General features: G+C 40.9%; 1 protein-coding gene and 1 pseudogene across 1 annotated transcript in view; both read right to left on the bottom strand.

The window, feature by feature from the left end:
* Positions 1–13,837, bottom strand: part of ALK (ALK receptor tyrosine kinase) — a 680,397-nt gene that overhangs the window by 538,059 nt on the left and 128,501 nt on the right. The window lies entirely within an intron of this gene.
* LOC112665154 (U4 spliceosomal RNA) lies at positions 1,993–2,125 on the bottom strand (annotated as a pseudogene).

Below are 13,837 nucleotides of genomic sequence, written 5' to 3' on the forward strand. Positions count from 1 at the left end.
GTAGAAATACTACATTCTTTTTTGTAACCTCTTCTTTAACACATATTCAGGGGAAAGGGAGGGCATCTTTATTGTCAGCCTCTGAGTATAGCTCCTGACTTGTTTGTGGTCCAGCCTCCAAAAGATTCTACTAGAAGCCATTGTGCACACCAGCTTTCTGAGACTCATAGCTCCTGGATGAGGGCAACCCAACACAAAGAGGGCAGAACCAACTTTCGTAAATTCAAGGATTCTTCTAGTAATAGGGACATCGATGTAGTCTACTTTTGACAATGTTCTACTACACCGGTAATAAGAGCCATAGCTATCATTTCATAGGGACTACTATGTCTCAGGTACTGCAATCAGGAATTTACATTTAATTCTTCTTTTTCAATTGATTCTCACAGTAATCTGATAAGGAGTTCACTAGTATTACCCTACCATAAAGACCAAAAGGTAAGATCAAGTTTAAAGAGCTAAGAAATTTGATCAAGGTCACACAACAAACAAACCATTTTGCTTCCCAATACCTTGGTGACCCTTACTCAACTCTTTAAGGGCAGAGCAGGGGTAGATGTCAGGAGACAGTGACTCAGCAAGATAAATGATATGGCCAAAGCCACAGAGCTAGATAAGGAGACCAACCATCCTGGCCCAGGACTGCCGCAATTTTGAAATGAAATATCCAAAGTCCTGGACAGCCCATTAGTCCCAGGCAAACCAGGACCACTGGTCACTCTGTGAAGGATTAGAACCCAAGACCTCCTAGCACAATGCTCTTTCTACCACAAACTATACTCTCTTTCTTCATAATGGAAGATGAAGTCATTAAGATGCACATGTTCATTTTTCCTGGCCCTTCATAAAATAGGCATTTCAGAATCTGTTTAGAACATTAATCACTCAGGCTCTCAAGAAGAGACAGACCCCAGCTGGAGCTGTTCTTTCTATATACTCCAGTGATGAAATGCCCAGTTTCTCCCCTGCCTCTTCCCCCCACACGGCACACCTGGACTCCTGCCACTCATCTGTGTAATGTGCCTAGCACCATCTGGCCCGGCATCTAGTGCCCTGTCAACAAGGATGTCAAACAGGCAAGATGAAAGGACATAACTCCAAGGAACACCGCTCATCTTCTAGCCCCAGTATGGAGGAAGTCATGACAATTACTCATTAGGTAGCTACAAGGAGAGAAAAATGACTCAGTGCTGTCTGGCTGTCGGTTGGTGCCTGGAGCAGTCTTTGCAATTTCTTGTTTCAGCAAGTCTTCTGGAGGATCCTAAGTCTTTCAAATTACGGTGGATATAGGCTAGAATATCTCAAGAAGCTACCAAGAATTTTCACGGTTTAGAGATCCGATGACTACTTTGGCAATGTCCATGGCAACATTCTGTCAGCATGTTCTCTGTGTGAAAAGTGGCAGAGGGGAGAATGAACACATTTAGCAAAGGGAACCAGAGCTCTGAAAGGCCTAATCTTCCCATCCAGTATCTGAGCCAGCCTTAAGTTCCAAGTAAATGTAGGCCTAATAAGTGGCAATTGAGCAACTGCTGGAAAAGCTCATGACTTTTTGATAGATAAACTTACTCATGCCCTGTTCTGAAACTCTACTAATACCTTCTTAGTATAAAGCAAGAAGAAATTGCAAAGAAAGAAAGGTAGCTTTGATTACACAAATTTCTATTAATTTCTATGTCAGAAGATGTCAAAACAAAAGTAAAAAAGGAAACAAACAGTAGGCAAAGATAAAACAAAAGGTTGATTACATTGATATATAGAGTTCTTGATAATCAAAAATAATAAATCTCAAAATATTAAATTGAGCCAAATTTAACAAAAAGAAAAATTTTAAAGTTGCTTCATATATAAAATAAATAAGGGGAATCATTTAATCAAATACAGAAATGAAAATTTTAAAAATGAAATTTGCTTGTAAAATATATACACACCCAAACACACACACTGTGTAAGGGACTAGAGAAATAGTCTATCTATCTTCTGCTGGTGGTACCATATATGAGAGCAACTTTTTAATTTGGCAATTTGATAATATGCATTAAGATCTTTGGGAAAAGTTTTCAATTAGCAATAATTGCACCTCAGATAAACCTCATTGGCTACGATACTGCCACTGGGAATGGGGCCAAAAGATCTTGAGCACCTGAGTGGCTCAGTCAGTTAAGTGTCCGACTCTTGATTTTGGCCCAGATCATGATCTTGGGTCAAAGATCGAACCTTGTGTGGGCCCTGCACTGAACATAGAGCCTGGTTAAGATTCTCTCTCTCCCTCTCGCTCTGCCCTTCCTCCCACTCACTTGCATGCTCCCTTTCTCTCTCAAATAAATAAATAAATAAATAAATAAATAAATAAATAAATAATAAAATCTTTAAAAAAAGATCTTTAGTGATGTCTGTTTTCTATAAACTAGTAAATCTATTCCTATAAATTCTAAAAGAACAATAAGAAATGGGTTAAAATAGTATTGCATATAAGAGATTATCAATTAAAGCATTATTTATAATAATGAAAAATCAAAAGTGCCAAAATAATTTAAAATACAAATTATATCAATATAGTAAAATTTTGCAATCATTAAGAATCATGTTTTCAAAAGATTTAATGATATAAGAAAAGTTCACAATATAATTTTGAGTATAAAAGCATATACTATACTGTATTCATTATGATTCCAAAGTTATTAAATTAGTTGTGTATACATATATAAATTATACACACAATTATAGCAGATCATTTAAAGGTGATGGATCATCAGCTTAGTTTTTTTTTCTTTAGCTTCTCTTTATTTCTCAAATTTCCACATTGTGTTTGAATTACTTTATAGTCAGGAAGTCATCTTTCATAGAAAAGAGGGCAAAGAAGAATTTGGCAAAGGGTTGGAGACTCTTGAGTTTCAACCTCGCCCCACCCCTTCCTTTGCCTTCCATCTGTAGAGTACTGTGTCCTTTTGTTTCTGCACCATCTTTCACCTCTCTCCATGTCTTTATTCTGATAAAGAGGGCAAAGAAAGCTCGTGATTATAGCCATCACTTCTTTCTTTAGCTACTCGAGATGCCAACAGTCAGAACCAGACTCTCTATAGCTGAAGAGAGGAAAACAACACCCAACCACAAGCTCCCTGAGGGCAAGCTGAGCCCACTGATGTCTGAGCCCAGAACCCCCACTAGCCAGCCTCCAGCCTGACCTCAGGGTGGGTGCCCTTCAGCACACAGCTATCTCTCACTGCTGAGGACCAAGGGCTATTAAGTGTGCAGGATGTGTCTCTTCCTTCAGAGGAGCTCCCTCTTCGGAGGATTGGGTAGACAGATTTACAATGAACTATAACACTCAAAAAGAGGAGCCATGAAATAAATGTGCACCAAAATGCCATGGGAGAAAAAGAGGGTATAAACACACAAGGGCAAAGAGAATGGGAAGGCAGACTACAGTGCCCGCATTTCGGGAACAGGACAGCGAGTGGATAACTACACTGATAGCCAACTGATTTAACAGATCTGAGAAAGCTGTATCCTCAATTCACAGGGCATGAGGGCCTAGAAAGCAGCTCTGTGTTCCCAGCAGAACCCCTTAGAAGTATGAGGAGGGAAAATGAGCTATGCAAAGAAGCTTGACCAAAATCCATAAACCCCTTCCCTATCCCCAGCTCTGGACTGGAAGAAGTGGAGACTCCCTGATGCAGAAGACATAAGGCAGAACTTGAGGCCTTAAGGAGGAAAGGAGACAGCATTTGCATCCTAAAGACCCATACCACCAATCTTCTTTTTATTTGGTTCCTATAAATATGGCCACCAGGCTTATTCCTAAAAGCAGGAGACCGGGAGAGCTTTCCCAGGGAGGTTTGAACAGTGTAAAAGGAAAGATCTAAAGACACTGACATCAAGGTTCTCCAACAAAAGAGCCCAGCCACACTCAAAATTGAAGCCCACAGGTAGCAAACCCCAATGACAAACTCAGAGCTTGCAGACAGCATTTGAGCACTCTGCTCTTAATAAGAGCAGAAACTAGAGTTCATAAACATCTGTAGAAAATCTATAATGTGAAAGATAGAAATCAAATCAAAGAAACAGGATAAAGGCAACCTAATAGGAATTATGCAAGGAAAATATTTATATTCAGAATATATTTAATATCCTGAGAGATATAAAAGAAGATAGATTGCATTTATGAAAACAAGAACTGGATAATACAAAAAAAGAGCATTAAAAAGAGCAAAACAGAACTGGTGAAATTAAAAATACTATAATAAAAATGGAAAAAGTCCACAGAGGGTTATAAGATAAAGAGATAGAAAACAGGACAGGAAAGATAAGAAAAGTAAATGACAAATCCAGGATGCTCAACATGCAAATAATAAAAGTTCCAGAAACAGGAAACAAAATACACACGCACACAAAGAAGGGAAAGAAATTAACCACAGAATAATTCAAGGAAATGTCCCTCAATAGAAAGACTTGAATTTCCAGATTAAAGGGATCCTTTTATCTGGAATATAAATTAAATATTATTTAATATTAAAATAAACTCAAAAGTCACAGTACCATGAAATTTTAGAACATAGAGGAAAAAGACACAATCAAGTAAACTTCCAGAGAGGAAAAAAATAATAATAATAAAACAGATCCATTCCAAAGATTATGAATCTGAATGACTTTGAACTTTTCAATTGCAATGCTAGAAGCCAGAAAGAAATGGAGCAATGCCTTCAAATTTCTGAAGAAAAATAACTTTCAACCTAGAATTCTATATTCAGAGAAACTACCAAACAATATGAAGGTAGAATTATGGTTTTGTCAGATAACCAGAGTCTCCAATGTTTTATCTCCCTGTTCTCATTCTCAGGAAGCTGTCTGGATGTGCACTCCACCAGTATCAATGGGACATTGGAAGAGGGGCAAAGGAAAGGCCTGGATATCAGAGAGTAACCCCTCACCTGGTCAGAGCAGAGGGCTCTAGAAAAGATTTTTCAAAAAAGGTGAAATTGGTGGAAGAGTGGAGGCATCTCACATGTGAGGACAACATTTGGACACCTGGCAGAGGGTCTAAGGTTGAAACAGTGATAAATTTAGAGGAAGCTAGACCAATATAAAAGGATATAACGTAATCTAAATGTAAATATAAAACCAAAACCAAGGCAAAACAAACCTCTAGGGAAAAAAAAAAAAAGATTGTGCATGAAAGGAAAAGTAAAGACTTAGCCATAAATATCATGTGCATTACCATATAGTATAAACTCTGACTACTCAGCTGAACAAAATTAAAATGTAACACTATTGGAAGAGTGGAGGGAAAGAAAGGCCTGTCTTGGCATGTCTAGTAGGGTTTGGGGTGGGAGGCAGTGGGATGATGGAGCATGCAAGAGCCCATTCCACACCTACCATAGTGGGAAGTCAATAGTGTTTAAAACCCCAAATCAAGAAATAACCATTTACGGCTATTATTTAGAGGTATGGAGCTATATGCTCCCTAAATCAGCTAAATGGGTTGAAGGTAATCTCTCTAGTGATAGGAAACGGACAGGAAGAGCCAGAGGACTGCCGTGCTGCATGACAAGTCTTATGCACCATTTGTTTTTTTAAACTATGGGCACATTTGACAAATCTCAATTCTTCCCATGCTCTTTCCTCTCTCAGGTCATAATAGTGTTTTCTTATCTGTTCTCATGTTCAAAGCAGAGGACTGGCTGAAATTGCAATCTCATATTCAAAGCAGAGGACTGGCTGAACATGCAACCTGAGGACTTTGGGACTGACATGACGTGTCCTAGAGTTCCAACACATATCTTTTTTGTTTCGTGTTTGTCTTACTTGTTAATGTAAATAAAAATACCAACCAACACTGATATCAGAACTATACTCATTTGTTCATTACAACCATATGTTAGCTACAGATAAAAATTTTGGCAAAAATCATCAAAAAAGCATTCTGTGCGAATCAATTTGGATTTAAAGAGAAAAAGAATATTTATTATTATATGGTAAATTGTGCACTGCACATCTTTTATATCAGTAAAATATTCAGTAAGTGTGTGTATATACACACACAAACACACACGTTTTTCTTTTTAGAGAACTGGTTGTGAAACATTCGCTGGTCCTACTGTTATTGCTCTGGAAGAGTGAAGAATGAGGAAGCCTGACTTAGAAGCAGAGAATTGGCCAAAATAATCCCTCAGGGGCTTAAGTTCTTGAAAGCAGCTTCTACCCTCTCCTCTTTACTTTCTACTACTTGGGGAGAGGATGCTTCTGCTAGTCTGGAGGGTCTCAGCTCCAATTTCACCCATTAGCAACTTGGTGGGTTTCCTCAAAGGGCACTAGCATTGATGACCATAGAGGGAAAAGGTCACTACATAGTAAGAGATTTCTTTCCAAAATTAAGATGTATTGGTGACTGAAAGACCATGTTCCCCCTTGAATAAAAACATTCATCCTTTGGACTATTTATTACATTATTTAAGCACAATGCGTGATTTTTGGCTGAATTTTGTTTCATGAATTTCCTATGAAATTTCATTCTTTACAAAAAGCATCATAAAAAATAGGATCTCTTAACTCTGGGAAATGAACAAGGGGCAGTGGAAAGGGAGGTGGTCAGGGCATTGGGGTGACTGGGTGACCGTCACTCAAGGGGGCACTTGACGGGATGAGCACTGGGTGATATGCTGTATGTTGGCAAATTGAACTCCAATAAAAATAAATAAGTAAATAAAATAAAGCTGGCAGGTTGCCCCCCATCTCTTCTAGCAAGCTGCTGTCACACTAATATACACACACTTTTATTTGGGGGAGGGGATCTCTGTTTCTTGTTCTGTTGAAAAATCAGTAACAGCTGACCTCCTCAGCTCCCTTCCCTCCCAAATAAAAGCGTGAAGATTAAAAAAAAAAAAAAAAGGATTTCAAAGGAAGAATAAACTAATTTTGAGTCTTACAGGGAACAAAGAGAGAATCTGTGAAGACTTCTTTAAAGCAAAGATCTTAGAACTAGGATGGAGCCAGATTTATAAAATTCCTAGGAAAAACATATTTTGGTAGGATATTATCCAACTGAGGGCTAGTCCTATCATGGAAAATGCCTAAAAGATACAAATAAGGTGTCTGGCAGTGTTCAGAGCCATTGGAGGCAATGCACAGTGGTGGCTGCAGTGATATACCTCTTTCTGAAATGGTTCAGGTAAGGTTTATGTTATACTATCTTTGGTGCTATTTACAAACTGGATGCTTAATTAGTGTTCACAAATTTGTACAAATGACTGTCAGTTGATTTTCTGCCCCCTGTTGCTCTGAAGTTCCCTGACTGACACATTTCTGACTGACAGGAATGCTCAGCTCTGAGGTAATTTAATCTCAACCCCTCCCAGACATCTGCAGACACACACTCTAGATAGACAAGAATTAACTATCAGATTGAGAGTTTGGGGTTCTCTTGGTCTCTGGCTCCCCATCTCCAAACGCATCCACTTCATAGCCATTTTGGGCACTCAGAAAGTTGGCCTTATATTTGCCATCTTGTATTACAGTCTACTAAGTGCTTTCACATACATTTCCTATGTGAGCTTCTCAACAGTCCTGTAACAAGGGCAAGGCTGGCAGGATGCCCAATTTCCTGAGGATGAAACCAGGATTCCCAAGGTCCCAGGGCAGAAGCCAAACTAGGACTCACTCAGTTGTTTGGCTCCTGGCCCAGCACTCCCTCCATAAAATGCTGACATTTGGACTCTGAGGTGGGCTTAAGAGGTAAAAATAGAATGCCACACATCTGAGAAATTTCCTCCAAAAGAGTGCAAAAGACACTATTCTGTGGGCTGTAAAAGCATAAAAAGCAGAGGCAGCAATTAAACAACTCTAGTCGTGTATAAATGGCGTTTCTTTGAAGATGGATGGTGTGACGGTACTCCCAAGGAAAATTAGTTGATGGAATGATATTCACCAAAGAGTTGAAGAAAAAGATGATTTCAGAATTCTAACTTTGGGAAGAGTTAATTCAAATTTACATAGTTAATCATTCTATAAATGAAAGAAGGGATTTCCTTCTGGATGTAATTAACCTGGATGTTCATGTGGAGCAAAAAGGTTCTAAGAGGAGAAAAGATGGAGACAAGAAAAGAAAGCCAGTTTGAAGATTCAGAACAAGGCAAAAGAAAAAAAGAGAGAGAGAAAGAGATTTCTTATTTTAATCATCGGAAGTGTCAACAATCACAGGGCCACCTTTGACTGATTAAAAGATAAACCAAAATACAACATGATGCTTGGCAGGAGGTTATAAAAGGGAGCTGTAAATTAGATGGGGATTTGGACAAAAGGGCCTATAAAAATCCCTTCTAACCCTGGGGTTTTGATTAACTTTGAGCAAAACCATTCTCTAACTTCGAAGCCAGAGTAGTGTTTCACTATTCTGTTACTAAAATACCTTGACCTAAAGGAAAGTAAGTCTTATTATTTTGCTAACCAAAGCAGCTGGAGATAGTCATGTCACTTGGAGAGAAGGAAACCCTTCCTAGACAACTAAATTTCACTTGGAAGGAAGAGAGGAAGGACTAAGATGTTATACCCCAAACCTCTTCCTCACACTCAGAAATATGTTCCACCATGTAAGAGAGGAGTCTCCCTCTCCTGCAAAAAAGCCAAAGCAGAGGTAAAAAGACAGAGAGACAAAGACAGAACAGCTCCATATACCTGTAGCAGATAGCACAGTGGCTAATAGCTTGGCTTCCAGACAGACCTCTCTGGGTCCAAATCCCTGCTTCCCCACTTACTTGCAGGGTGACCTTAACACAAGTACTTAATCTGTAAAATGGGGATAACAATACTACCAACTCCTAGGCTATTATGAGATTAAATTAATTAATAAAAGTAGAATAGCCAAGCAGGAATGTAGTTACAGCTTCCTGGCTGGAATGTAGTAACCATCCAATGAATATTAGAATGAGAAATTGCTTTAGTTCAAAGTTTTAGTGAGAAAGTGCTGCCTTGAAGGAGAACCATGAAGGTTATGGAAAGAGAGTCTTATAATCGTACAGTATTGCACAAATTCTTGGTCATTTTGAAAAAGTCACGTGACTTTTAAAGGCTCAGGAGACTCCTAGGTCAACTACAGTAACATCTGTAAGGCAATGGAGAGGGAGATTTTTGAATTTCTACTTTTGAAGCAGTGAATCATATGATCTGATGAGATTACAAATCCTTCACTGAATAGATATATATTGATCTGATCATCTCTTTTCCAGGTATGGTGTGAGGCATAGCACAAAACATGGATATACTCTTACATCTATTTTCAAATGTGTGTGTGCATACACGTGTGCGCGTACCCACACACACACACCTTAGTTGTAACTAAACTAAAAATACATATTAAAAAAAGCAATGGAATTTGGGGAAAAGAGAGCATAATTCCAGCAAGAGTTTGTGATTATTAAGCTGCCCTTTAAGCATGGGCAAGAAGGATGTTCATCAAAAACTGATTGACAAGTGAAAAGCAGCCATGATTTTTAACCGCCTTCCTCAGTCCTTCCAATCCCAATCCCACTGCCCCCCCCGCCCTTGGTCCTGAGCAAGAAGTAGCTGTGGAGGAAAGATTGAGGACTACCTTTAGGAGGGTGACTTCTCCTTTTTCCTCCTGGCTGTGTTGACTTTCTGAATGGGTTTGTCAGGGACACATTCCTTAGGATAGGCCTCCTGCGGGTCTGTCAGGGAGCCAATATGTCCACCTGACCTCTGGAAAGCACAAGTGAAATGGTGCTGGTGGTTGAATGACTAGCTGGCTTTTTTAAAAGTCTGAGTCAGGTCTGCTTTTCATCAGCATGTAGACATGAAGATGTGGATAAACTCAAAGCAAGTCATAGTTTGTGTCAAGCCCTGGAAGCCAAGATTATTTTCATGATTCCTTCAGGGCACAAGCTGTGCTGAGATGGATCTAGCATTACTTGAGACCCAAGTAGAAGTACCCTCAACAGGTGGAACCCCAGAAACCAGGTCTGGACCCCACCTACTGGTGAGTGACTCTGTCACCAAGAAGGGTCACAGAGCTGGAATCTTAGTCTCCTCATCCAGGGTCTCCTCAAACTGCACTGAGGACAGGACAAGGGTGCATTGGGCAGGATCTGATGCCCCAGTGATGTGCTCGGGTGCCAGGAAAGCTGGGACTTGCACATGAAAATCATATTTGCTATTTTAAAGCAAAAATTAAAGTATTTAAGGGGAGAATTAGAATTTTATTATACTTTGTATACCTGTTTTATAGTTCACAGTTATTTTATTTTTCACTTCACAGCAGGAATAGGGAAATGGGCATACCATAAACTTCGTAGGGACCTGGGATCTCTTAAAATCATCACCCAGACTAGAAGGGGGGCACCCATGAGGTCAGTGGCAGCCAGGTTTTGGGGGAAGGAAAAGGGAAGGAAGCGATGTCAAGGAAGTGTGTGTCTACTCAGACCTTCCTGGTATCCCCTCTCATGCCACTGTCTATCCTGTTGCCTACTGCTGGGCTCCTTGGTCTTTCTGCCACCTTGAGACATCAGAGTCAGAAATCTATGCTGCAAATTTCTGCTATCATGCTTCCTTTCCATTCCCCATGTGGACATTTTCTCCATATGATATATCTCAGAGGGAAGAATTTTTAGAAAAGCCTTTAAGGTAAGGGAACTGACTGGCTGTTTTCTCTTACATAGCTTCAGGTCACCTGGAGCTCTTGTTAAAATGCAGATTCTGACTCAGCATGTCCAGGCCGTGGTCAGAGACTCTGCATGCTACCAAGCTCCTGGATGATGGGGATGTCTCTGGTCTTGGGCCACACTTTGAGTAGCATGGGACTAGAGACTCCATCATTCTGACTGCCCCAAATCTGTGAACTCACCCCAGAACCACTGAAGCCAGAAGTTCCCAGAACAATGGAGTCTCAGGAGTGATTCCCAAAAGGCCTCTGCTTTCTGTGCTGTCCCCATGTCATCAGCCCTGTCTTATACCTGTTGAAGACAGTCAAGCTCAGATGGGCCAGGACTCCAATAGCAGGAGGACACCTCCAGGCAGGGTAGTCTTGCTGGGGAAGCTTATAGACATTGCCAAAATGACTATAGCATGTCTTCAATAGCTCCAGTTATCCTCCCCAGGGGAGTCCTCAGGGAAGGAGACAAAGTCTGGAAGAAACCCCCTTAATCATTTGCATTCACAGTACAGGAAGTACAAACACATTAGGATGCATCCCACAGTCCTTGGTGTCAGGTGGCAAAGCTAATCACCTCGCGGTGAATCAGATCAGGTTGGTGGCAGTAATTTAGCCTCCCTTAAGCATCACTCTGGACTCATATATGAGAATAAAAGACTGAAAATGAAAACACTCTCAAACCAATAAAGAATACCTCATGTGGTTGGGCCAGGTTCCTAGGTAACGCCTCCATCTCTGAGTAAACTTAGGTTCAAATGCTAGACTCAAAGAAGAAACTGTCTCCCCACCAGGGTGGAAACAGACCAGATGACAACACTGTGTGCACACCGAGGCAGCTCAGACTCATCAGCTTTGCAGATGCAAGACTGTGTCTATGTGTGTGTGTGTGTGTGTGTGTGTGTGTGTGTATGTACATGTGTGTACACACGTGTTCATGTTCGTGTGTTGGGAAGGCAACAGGAGGAAGGCAGGGAGGATTCTTTTTCTGTAAAATAGCTGCTGTCTCCTTCACATCCTTCCTTCTCTGGCAGTATGAGGTCACTCAACCACCTGTTCTTTATTTCCTCTGAAAATGCAATGCTAAACTGTCCTTCAAAAACCTAGCAAACCTGAACAGGACACAGAATCTACTCTTATGAGGTATGGGGAGGGGTCATGCTTACAACCCTGTCACCCCCTCCAGTACCTGCATGCTGTGCCACAGGCTTTTCTGTCTGGGAGGACACAAAATAAAGAAAAACCTCATGGTGTTTTGACAAGGCTCTCAAGAAGGACGAACTGGAGATAAATGGCACCTGATGTCTTAACAAGTCCAACTGGGAAGCTCTGTGTATCCCAAGCTCCTCCAGCATCCTGCCCATCAAGCACTATGTAAACCAGCACGGGCCCAGGCCTACAGGGCTCAGTGCCCACTGCAATGGTGGCTGCAGGCCAGCTTCTCCCCCAGCATCTGCCACACCTCTTTGGCTTGACTGATAAGCATGGATAAAGAGGTAGTTTTAGAAGAAAGGCCCCCTTTTGGGATTAAATCAGATCTCCTGATTCCCAACTCAAGCCAAGGTTCTCCCATCCCAGCTCTATGGACTCCTGAATTGAATCCATACAATTCTATCTGCAGATTCCTTGGTGGGTGTTCAGGGTAGCCACCCAAACATGAAATTCTTCAGGAGAAGCTCTCCAAGGAAGCCGATTCTTGGTTCTGCAGATAATATATCATGTGCTAAATCACTCAGGGAAGTGCCACCCAGTTGTTAGAATAAAGAAGGCTTAATTGTCAAATATTGGGCTTTAAAAACCAATCAAGTATAAAAGGTAACTTTAATTAGACAGAGGAATCAGATAAACAGAGTGTAAAGCTTAGTGTTCGAACAGCATGTATCTCCCTGTGCCTTTATCCTCCAAGGACCCAGAGTAACAACAGAGAATAGGCCTCTGCCATTCACATTAGGACAATTACAGCAAACAGGACAAGTGTATTACTTCATTCACATCCAGGAAATAGTCTTTCATTTATGCATTTTGATCTCAGGAATGCTAAGAAGCAAATAACTAGCCTCAATTGTGCATCAAGCATCCTGGCCCTGAAGACGATGGGTATCGACTTCTGATCTTCACATGCACACTCAAAAACACAGACTGAAGATCATCAATTGACTTGCAGTCGATACTGTCTACACACTACATCCATCTTGGAAAAAAAAAAATTGAGACATGTCAAAGCCATTTCAACCCAGGGATCTCAGCAACTTCCAGGGTCATGGTGCCCTCCTGCCTTCTACTGCCAGGTGACACAATGCTCACATTCCTACTCTGTGTTGGGTGAAGCCCACTCCCTACAGGTATGATGTTGCTAAATTCACCTGAGTCAGCTCACTGCAAGCCCTGGAGACCTTCACCTACTGGAACAGCTTTTAACTGCCCAGCCTAGGCCTCCCATTCATGTGGGTATTTTTAGAACTGAGCACAGAATCAAACTGAACTTTTCAAACAGAAAAGGAATGCAACGTGCTTAGGGCTGATTTTCAAAGCACAAATCTTATTTAAAAACACTATTGATCGGGCCTAGATGCAACATGACAGGATCACTTGGGGTCCAGACATGCAGGAGGAAGCCCAGTGGGGAAAGCTAATCTGTGGACGGCCGAGGGCAGTCCAGACAGCAGTATCTACTGCTGCTGATGGGCCTCATTAGCCCAGCCCATGCACTATAGCCAGTGATGGACACTACAGGGAAGAGCCCTTGTTGTTTGAGAAAGGAGATGTGGGCGGAAAGCTCTTCAGATTTTACCCAGCACCCTTTCAGTTGACTAAGCTCTGGCCTTATCATCATATGGTAGCCTAAGTTCCAATTTTTTGTTTTGTTTCTGGTGCCTGAACAGGGACATGAACACTGGACCCTCAGATCTAAGTTCCAATTCTTAAGATCTGTTTCTCATCTACTCAGCGAAATGTTCTTTGATGACTTTCTGGATGCTTCTGTGTAGTTTGAATAGCACATTGGTAGAAACTGACTGAGAATATGCCATGGCAGTCAAGTAACATTTTCGAAAAAGGTAAAACTACCTGAGTTCTGTTCTCCTTGTCCCTCATTCTTTTTTATTTTTTAAATAAGATTTATTTATTTATTTATTTATTTATTTGAGATATAGAGAGAGTGAAAGAGCATGTACAGGGAGA

This window comes from Canis lupus, chromosome 17 (genome assembly GCF_003254725.2).
Source record: "Canis lupus dingo isolate Sandy chromosome 17, ASM325472v2, whole genome shotgun sequence".
NCBI classification, from domain to species: Eukaryota; Metazoa; Chordata; class Mammalia; order Carnivora; family Canidae; genus Canis; species Canis lupus.